Source organism: Cornus florida, unplaced genomic scaffold (assembly GCF_030987335.1).
Source record: "Cornus florida cultivar Cherokee Brave unplaced genomic scaffold, ASM3098733v1 CherokeeBrave_3.0.0_Hap2_Chr01, whole genome shotgun sequence".
Taxonomy (NCBI): Eukaryota; Viridiplantae; Streptophyta; class Magnoliopsida; order Cornales; family Cornaceae; genus Cornus; species Cornus florida.
In genome coordinates, this window is record NW_026775571.1 from 111,385,510 (window position 1) to 111,396,269 (window position 10,760).

The following is a 10,760-nucleotide window of genomic DNA, read 5'->3' on the forward strand; positions in this document are numbered from 1 at the left end:
ATCAATACATGTCACAGACATGTTTTTCTCTATACGGCTGGTCCTCGCAACCACCTGCGATGTTTAGGCCGAATTTGGTATCCGTCGTGTTGTGATTGGTTGGATGAACTTAATATTTTTACAATGTTGAAGAAATATAATCATGACTCTATGAATTTGTTTAGTTCTCATATATGTTTGTATTCTTAAATTTAAATTTTTTAGGTGATCCTGACTATATGATTCCAATTAAAATATGTCAAGTCACAAATTTGTTAATTATATTTAAATTTTTCAAGACTTGACATGTTTTGATTAGGAGGATCCATATAATCCCAAATTACCAAATAATTTATCTTTGTGATCATAATATTTAAGAACTTGGAAGCTTTTTTCTTTTAGCTAGAGATGATGGCTTTGTGTTGGCAAATTAGTTCGGATTTTAAGGGCAAACACAAAACAAATCTTTCAAATTCACAGGATGTGAAAGAGGTGATATGTGAGTGAAAGCATGAATTCCACTACATGATATCAGGATAATCATGTGATGAGCCATCTGATGGGGGCATTGTTTCAGTCATGTCTGAGCATGGTTCGCTATAACGTATAAGTTGATTCGAAACTTTTTTTTTAAAGGTCCGATATCGTTACATATTTTCAAAGTCAATTTATATGGATATTCACCTGCGTCAATTACACCGCGATCGCGAATGATTCTGTAACATGTGTTTAAGGCATTATAATCATTCACACTGTTTCTAAATAATTTATATATAATTCCAAGATAAATGCATGACAAACTGGCGTTAATTGCCTTGCATATATATATATATATATATATATATATATATCCTTAGCCAACTATACAAGTTGCATGAATTTGTTAAGACAAGGATGGAGGAAAACATCCAAATAAGATCTTTAGTTTGGCCAATCATTTCATTGCATATAATGGATGGTTGTAAAAGTATAGTTTCAAGGGAAAATTACATATAAATGGAGTCAAAATTCCATATTTACTTAGAGGCTGAGTCAAAATTCCATATTTCTCTAAAATGGATTGCTGAGGTGGCACATGGTTTTTTACTGTTTAGAAATTGTGGTGCCTAAAATACCCTTCCGCGAAGGTACTACTTTTTCTTCGAAGGTACTACTTTTTTGAACTGACGGTACTACTTTTTGGCGTCCAGGTACCATGTTTTTTAAACACCCACGAAAGTACTACTTTTTCTTCGAAGGTACTACTTTTTTGAACTGAAGGTACTACTTTTTTGAACTGAAGGTACTACTTTTTTATTAGGAAAGGGCATTTTAGGCACCACAATTTTCTAAACAGTAAAAAACCATGTGCCACCTCAGCAATCCATTTTAGAGAAATATGGAACTTTGACTCAGTCTCTAAGTAAATATGAAACTTTGACTCCATTTATATGTAATTTTCCCTAGTTTCAACTATAAGGACAAGCTATGATGTTAATAATAATCCAGTTGTAAATTAAAGAAGTGACACTTCAGTCGCCACTTAGCATTCCCACAGCTCATCATCTGATTGTCTCGAAACTGACAAACCACCAAGTGGCTTCATGTAATCTACTTCATGAAATAATACTTGGGGCAACTGGGTGGATAGAGTTCGAATTCTCGTATAAATAAATAGATGCGTGTGTTATTTGTTAAAATTGTAAAATAATATAAGATTAAAAAGAAAAGAAGTCTGCAACAATATTGCATGATTTAATTTAAATATAAAGAGTTACGTTCACAGAAGAAAAGAAATTTTGTTTTATTTGGTATTAGACACGTGTGTTATTCGTTAAAATTATAAAGTAATATGAGATAGAAAAGAAAAAAAGTACGTAACAATGATACATATCTATCACCATATTAACCTATATATAAAACAAATCTCATAAATCTCTCCTCTCCGCCGACACTTTGTCTCAAGTTGGTGCAAAAATATCAATAAAGCCAAACTTGGACAATATTTCTTGAAACTTGACAGCAAACAGTCATTCGATAAAAATATTTGCTAATTGTAAGTCACAGCAAACAAAGGTCAATTACTGTATTAATTGAGAAATTAATTTAGTTCAAAGGTCTAATCATTTTCTTGTTATGGAATTAAGAATTTGGTTATCGTGGAATGCTTGGCAGTTGGAACATTGAAGGCACAAGGATCCAAATGAAGATAAATAGAGATATTCAGTACTAGAACATGTTATATTGTGTAGTCACAAAAGTCAAGTGGGAAAGGTATAAAAATTCCAAGAGGAAGAAAGGATAAAAGTGACGTAAATAAATAAATGAATGAATAAAATGTTGATCGAGCTGATTTGTTGCACGTGCCTTTATGACTGGATAAAAGATTTGCCACGGTCAATCATATATATATATATATATATATTTAGTTGGTGCCTTAAGATTTGAATCCCTAACTTTTCTTTAAAAAATAAGAGTCTTCCATTACTAGACTATAGATTTATTGATAACCATATTTATGTGGAGAGACAAAAACTAAAAAATTGTGCCGGAAGGGTGAAAGTGGAATTTTCTTTTTTAATTCCAGGATCGAGTGATAACATTAAAATTTCATAAGTATATATTAAAAAGAAAATTATTAATAGATAATACTTAATAAAAAAAATCGACGAGGGCAATTGCCCGTCAACGCCTATTCATATGTGCACGTGTGAACATGCAAGCTCACATGGTCGGGTGTTGTAATTTTTGAAAAAATAAATTATAAAATTTTCAAAAAAAAAAAAAAAAGGGCCCACATGTGTTGAATCCTAAGGTAAATCTATCCCAAGTTTTTCCTTAGCCATTTATTGTTTTTTGCATTTACATTTTCTCACTGGTATTATCCTAGTGAGTTTGTGATATCAAACAGAGATTTTCAATACTTCTATACGTGGACGGGTTTTGAAAATTAAAATTCAAAGAATCTGTACAATCAACAATTTTTACAGATATATAGTGGGATTCGATTATGAGCATCAGACAAGGAGGACGCTGAGCGATAATTGTCACGATCGCCGTGGAGTGGAGGAAGATTCTGACACAGTTTTCACTTAAAGTCAAATTAAAATTTTGTCAACTTAGATGAAAAATGTATAATGACTGAGTGACAATTAGGTATTGATGGACTCAAAAAACGTAACCGTGGGAAATAGAATGCAAAATCATGTGCTAATTTTCTCTATTTTTCACACTTAAATTTCCAATGTGAATGCGTGCGCGTATATATATATATATGCATGAAGCATATATTCTTAAGCATATATGATTGACTTTAAGCAAGTTTAAAGCATATATGTAGGTGCAAAATTTCACTCAACCAATAACGATTAAGAGAAATAAAACAACTCACTCAATCAGTAATAAAAATAACCAAGAACAGTATATAGAAAAGCGTAGAATTGCTTGGACGTTTGGAATCCCTTTTATTGGAGGTTTTGGCCTCTATTTATACATAAAAAAAGTAGTAGAATTATGGTAGGACTCGCATTGCTTGTCCTCCAATTCTTTCCATGTATGACTTTCTTTATAATTAGAGTTCTTTCCATTATTTAATTTTCCATGCACAGAATTTGCTTTGTGTAGAACTTCCTATTGCAAAGTCTTCTTTCTATGGTAAATCCTTCAACTTATAGGATTTGTCCAATCTTGAATAACTGGGCTGGCTATACCTTTAACCGGCTGGGCTTGAATAACGGGCCGGATATTGATATTAGCAAATCGGGTTGATAACCTTTTGATTCGGCCTGGATAAAGGTTGGAGGGCAAATAACAGTGATCATGGGCTAAGAATACATTCAATTTGGGCTTGAGCATGACGGGCCTTTGAAAGACAGATTTGCATTCGTGATGACGTGGAATAATCTTATTAGAGGGGATTTTTTCCCTCCACACTTTGCCCCCAATTCCTCTTTAATTGGACTACGGCTCCTAATTAAAAGGGAATTGAAGTTGTGCAGTTACCACTTTTGCACGAGGCGTTTCCAGTTGTGTCTATTGTTATTCTCACTCAAGGATTTCTTCAAGACTTGCTTTTGTTCTTACTGAGCTCGTTTCGTCCCTTGCGTTCTTCACATTCTCATATCACTAGGTTAGTTCTTCATCTTTTTCTTTCAATCTTGCATTATGAGTACTTCGACTACTCCTGATCATGTAGAAATCACGGATTCTGAATCCATGCTCTCGTCTTCTTCTAACCTCATTAGGGTTCCTCCTCTTAGGGTTTCTAACTTCCTTAGATCTGCAAATGACTCGACCAATCAGCCGGGTATTTCTCCATTCCAAGCTGAGACATCCACCTCTAGGTAGGATAGTGTTTTTACTAACGAAGAGAGAAATGCAATTTTATCTGTTCGTCGTATTAAGTTTTCCATTGAATCCATAATAGAGGATTTTGAGATTCCCGAGGAGGTAGAAATTGTAGAATACCCCAAGGGCGCCGATTTTTGTGCCGGTGAGGGCGTCGGCGATGACGAGTTGCTCCTCTCTGTTGGGCACCTCAACGCTCTTCGATTCCCCCTTCACCCTTTTTATCATTTAGTTTTTAACAAATTAGGGATTGCACCCCTACAAGTAAACCCTAACTTCTTCCGAATAATCTTGGCATTCCTAGCTCGCCGAAGGCTGGAGAGTCTTGATCTGACTCTTGCTGACTTGCTGATTACTTATGTTATTTTCAAGCACGGGACCGAACCTGGTCGCTTTTACTTTACCTCTTCCTCGCACCAGAGGATATGTACAAACCTCCCTTCCTTTGAAAAGAAGTGGATAGAGAGGATGATAACCGTTAAAGGGAAATGGGCTGTATCTCAATCGAGCAAGCTCTCAATCCCACGCAAGTTTGGGAAGCTAGGTATAGATTATGCCCCCTCTCTACATAAAAATTGTTTTGGTTGTTTCCCATGTCAAGTTTTACTCTTTCGGTATACTTATGAATTTCTTGGTCTTGTTTTAGTGACATTCCCTTCCTCTATTGCTAAGAAGAGACTTTCCTTTCTTGAAAAGAAAGTCTGGTGCGAGCCCCCTTCTATTCAGGATTTGCTTACCTCGGCAAACCTTAAGGAAATCGCATCCAGAGTTGAAGCTGCAGACCTCATGGATTTGTCTCTTCCGACCTTCGATAGTTTCCCAATGATTGAGGAAGGAAAACAGAGGGCTGAGGCCCTAAAGAAGAAAGTTGCTGAAGACCGGCCCTTAGCAGTTATCAGGTCGAATGAGCATGACACAGAGGTCGATGAGCCTCCTCTGAAGAAGACTAGGCCCAATCCATCTTCCTCTGGCAGGAGTAAGACTCCTTCTAAGAGTAAGGGGAAAAAAGCTGAAGAGACTGAGCTAGAGGATGAAGTCAGAGCATATGTTCTGGCTAAAATTGGGACTCCTTGGGCACCTTCCTTTTCTTAGGGCTGATAAATCGGTCCTGCACTCTAGTGATTCTATGATCACCGATCCATCAGCTGCATTGGTGGTTGCCCGGGGAATGTGGTTCCCCAAAGACGAGAAGATTATCGGCAGAATGGGACTGGAACAGTTACTTCCATCTGCCCCCGTTCGCGCCATAGAGGTCTGTTCCTTCTTCCTTCCTTGCTCTTTTAGTTCTTGCTTCCACTATACTTACATTGTTATCTCTGTTGTTTGATGATGTAGGATCTGTATCATACTATGGCCCTGTGTACCACTGCTGAGGTGCAATATCTCTCAATCAAGAGAAGCTAGAGAAAGACCTTGGCAATAATGAGAAGAAAGCCTCGAACGCATCCCTGAATGCGAAGATTGCTTCTAAAGCAAGGGATGCCTACAAGAAGCACTTGGCTGAGTCTGCAACTAAGGTGGAGACATTGGAGGCTGAAGTCCAGCGCTTGACCGAGTCAATTTAAACTTGTGTCACTGCTTGGAGACAGATGCAAGGCCGTTACTCCACTTTGGTGCGCTTGTCTAGTGCAAAAGCTTACCAGTCCGACTTCAATCAAGGCTCAGGCCCCAAAACGATGGATCCTGATACCTTTGATGCAAAAATAGGGGTGTCCATCCCTTACGATGAGGGTCCGAAGGCTCAGGAGGCTGAGGTGCTTTTTGCTGAAATGGTGAAGGCTCACCCAGAAGATCCTCCAAGCTCATCAACTCCTGTAACTCCTGGTCCTTCAATTCCTCCAACCTCAAGCTCTACTGTAGTGGATGCTTTTGATTCTGCTCCCTTCGATCTGATATCTGACGATTGCTTCTTCCTCTAGTGTTTTAATTGTCAAGGGAACCTTTCTTGCCATGGAGTTATATGGAGTATATATGTATATACTTGTTATTTCCTGTGTGTTTTCGCTATAGGACCAATGTATAACGAGCCTTACACTAGCGTGAGGGCTTGTGAAGGAAATACCCATGAAGTATTTTCCTCAGCGTTGATCATAAAAGAGGAGATACTCTGAACCGGATACTTAGGGTCCGAAGCTTTTTGAACCGGACACCTGGGGTCCGAAGCGAATTATTCCCCGGTGTTGAGCCTGTGTGGGAATGTGCTGAGCCGGACACTTAGGGTCCGAAACATCTTATTCCTCGGCGCTGAACCTGAGAGGAAGCTTTGCTGAACCGGACACTTTGGGTCCGAAGTGATTTCATTCCTTGGCGTTGAGCCTGAGAGGAAACTTTGATGAGCCGGACACTTTGGGTCCGAAGTGAATTGTTCCTCGGCGCTGAGCCTGAGAGGAAACTTTGCTGAGTAGGACACTTTGGGTCCGAAGCGTTTTATTCCTCAGCGCTGAGCCTAAGAGGAAGTATGCTGAGCTGGACACTTAAGGTCCGAAGCGTTTTATTCCTCGGCGCTGAGCCTGAGAGGAAGTATGCTGAGCCGGACACTTAGGGTCCGAAGCGTTTTCTTCCTCGGCGCTGAGCCTGAGAGGAAGTATGCTGAGCCGGACACGAAGCGTTTTCTTCCTCGGCGCTGAGCCTGAGAGGAAGTATGCTGAGCCGGACACGAAGCGTTTTCTTCCTCGGCGCTGAGTCTGAGAGGAAGTATGCTGAGCCGGACACTTAGGGTCCGAAGCGTTTTCTTCCTCGGCGCTGAGCCTGAGAGGAAGTATGCTGAGCCGGACACTTTGGGTCCGAAGCGTTTTCTTCCTCGGCGCTGAGCCTGAGAGGAAGTATGCTGAGCCGGACACTTAGGGTCCGAAACGTCTTCTTCCTCGGCGCTGAGCCTGAGAGGAAGTATGCTGAGCCGGACACTTTGGGTCCGAAGCGTTTTCTTCCTCGGCGCTGAGCCTGAGAGGAAGTATGCTGAGCCGGACACTTAGGGTCCGAAACGTTTTCTTCCTCGGCGCTGAGCCTGAGAGGAAGTATGCTGAGCCGGACACTTAGGGTCCGAAATGTTTTCTTCCTCGGCGCTGAGCCTGAGAGAAAGTATGCTGAGCCGGACACTTTGGGTCGGAAGCGTTTTATTCCTCAGCGCTGAGCCTGAGAGGATGTGTATTGAGCTGGACACTTAGGGTCCGAAGCGTGGACTAGGAAGAATTCCATGCACTTGAAGAGTATCAGTAGGCAAGGCCGAGGACTCAAAAATGATAGGAGGCCACGAAAAAGAGTCACCGTGACTGGGATGTCTCCCATTCATTAGCTTGGGAGACTTTCCTCTACGGAGACTCTCTTCGTGGTGTTTTGATGTATGAAATCATGCATATATTAATTGCATATTCTTTCTATTTCTAATCGATGTAGGATAATAGTAACGGTAAATGTTGCCGCACATAAGTTACTTATGAAAGAAGAGATTATGAACACAAGCAATTATTGAAACATGCCTTTGCTTTTCTTTCCATAAAAATGCATAAAAATTGTAAAATCGTAGGGTACAAGTATAGCCCCCTTTTTTATGAAAAGAAAGAAATATATGAAGCAAAATTGTACCCCACATCGAATAGGATAAAAGTATTGCCTCCATTAAGGAAAGAAAATATCTGTCTCGTTTTCTTTTCTTATATCTCTTTAGGTAGGGTTGCTCATCTTGCCCTCATTACGGAAGGTATTATTAAGGAAAGAAAATATCTATCTCGTTATATATATATATATATATATATATATATATATATATATATATATAATTGCTTAAAAAAATGAAGTTTTCAATTCATAACTTTCAGATTTTGGAGTGGCAATGGTACAATCAATAAATTCAGCAAGCTACAATTTGACGAGTACTCCACTGCTTTAAAGATCATGATTAAAATCAAATAAAATAATCTAGGTAAGCCAAGATTTTGATATATATCCTTGTGGATCAACAGGATAGTGGTTTTGCATAAAACTAATCATGGCTCGCTGATTTTGATTCAATAATAGAAATCAGGAAGAATTAATTGAAGAGGCAATCGTACCTTGATCAAAGATTAAACCATTGGAATACCTTTTTAAAGTCCTTTGATTATTTGCTGCAAAATTGTATGGAACTACTCCTTTGGTAATCCCTAATTTGCGACTTTGCGATTTTGCGATTTTGGTGTTAAACTTTATTTGCACTTCTTCAACACCATTTGAATGATATAGACCTGGCACGATCTATTAAACATATATTAAATATTTTTTGCCACTTCACTTGGGGATTGATCTTTATTGCAATGCGAATAAATCAAACCCAAACATTAATCAATCTACAAACATGGAGCAAATGCAAAGTTATTCATAAGCATGTAAAATGATTACACGTAGCATCAAGCAACTGATTGAAGGAAAGAAAGATTTTTAAGAACTTCTTATGTATCACAATTGAATTTATAATCAGAAATTCTAATTAGCAACAAGTATTTACTCGTTCTTGTTTATCAAGTACATTGAAATTACTTAATGTATGTAATATTGTCAATGTATGTAGTATTTTAGGACTTCAAATAATAGACCAAATAGCACATCTCATGCATTCAACAATGCCTTTGGCCTCAGATCTTTTTATTCAAGTATAAATTTCAGAAGTTAATGTAGAGGGTCAAACTCTTCTTTTAGTTGAGTAGTGATGAAGTTGTGCATCCCTTTGAAGAGTCTGAACCAACAATGTCAAGTGTTGTAGTCGTAAGGCTCTGATCAATTATCAACCTTTAGTGAACAACTAATGGATATAATTTAAAATTTTGATCAAAGTCAGTTGCGAGCAAAATAGCTAGTGGATTTAACTAAAATTGCAATTCTGAAAATCCTCGATGAGGGAGAAAGGGATGAATCCGTAGAGGATTATAATCGAAGAAAGAGAGACTAAAGAATCTGTTGAGTGTTAGAAGTTCAGGTGGCCTCTTTTTTATATTTTTACTTAATAGAGTATACTGAATAAGCAATTGGGTTCAAACTAAGTCATAAATCTTTATGTATAATGAGCGTCTACATGAATAACAAAATATGATTGCATCATGTGTAAATATATATACAATACTGATATATGTATTTAATTTTTAATAAAGATTTTTAAAAGCTTAACCTTAATTGTAAAAATTAAAGTTGGGAAACTTATCTGATTAAAGAGATTCGCATCTGATAAGGCCTGGGATGTTTGAAATGCCCGGTTGATGAGTTTGCTGAATTTTGTGGCGTTGAGCGGTAACCCATTTTTAAGAATTTTCTGAAAGCCTTTGTTTCACCGTCAGCCTTGAAAAAATGAATGTTGGGAAGAACTTTGCTGACCTAAGAGCCTGACTCCTTCTGGTTCTTGGAAGACAAAGTTATTTTTTGTCATTTGTTCCACGTGCGTTCTAATAAGCATATTCAAGCTTTGAATGCTCTAAAATAAGTCCCCAATTCGAATTGGCAATAAAATTATTTTTTTATAGAACTGGGTTACCATAGAACCGGTTTTTAAATGAGATTGCAAAGCGGGTTTAGTTCTGGACTAATCCAAAACAAGGATAGCTTTACTCTTACAGCCAAATAATGGCTATTAGGCTATATATATATATATATATATATATATATATATATATATATACATATCCATCAACACAGGAGGTGAGCAATGAGCAGTTCAGATGTGGTGGACGAAGATAAAGATGGCCGGGCTCGCGGCAGAGATGGACGGTTAGTGAGATGGAAACCGCCGGCGAGATAGATCTGCGAGCTTGGTGAGGACTTGTGACCGACGATGATGGAGGCGACGGTGTAGATGGGTAGCACGGCTAGGATGAGCTCCGGTCCGGTCATGAGGAAGTGGCAGTGAACTTTCGACGGTGCACCGGCGGACTTAGCCGGCAGCGACAGTCATCTGCTCTAGTGGTTAGACACTAATACTTTACGATATAGAAGTTCAGATGTGGTTGAATCAAACTGTGCTCGGCTCAGATGTGGGCAGTTCACGGCAGATCAGATGAGATCGATGGCGAGCACGGGCCTGATGGCGGTGCAGCGATGGCGACTCGGTTGAACTCAGCCGGTAAGAAGGACGACGACGTGCAGTGGCTGTGGCTGGGCTTAATGGTAACTGGCTCGGATGGATTCTATTTCGGTCATGAGGACGACGAACTTCAACTGAACTCGCGGTGGGCTTGATGTGCAGCCGGTGATGGGTGAAGATATAAAACATTATATGAAAATCGATCATCGATGAAGGCATATATCAGTTTGGAGTTGAAAATTTGAGTTCCTCGCAGGTTCACAAGACGGATTGGAATTTGCTCATGTATGCAAGTCAATGCAGTCTTTTTAGGGGTGCTGAGCATCGCAAACCATGCTATTTAACCATGATGATACTGAAGGTCCACTCAAAATTTTGTAAAGAGTCAGATTGCAGAGTGCCGATTTGCAGG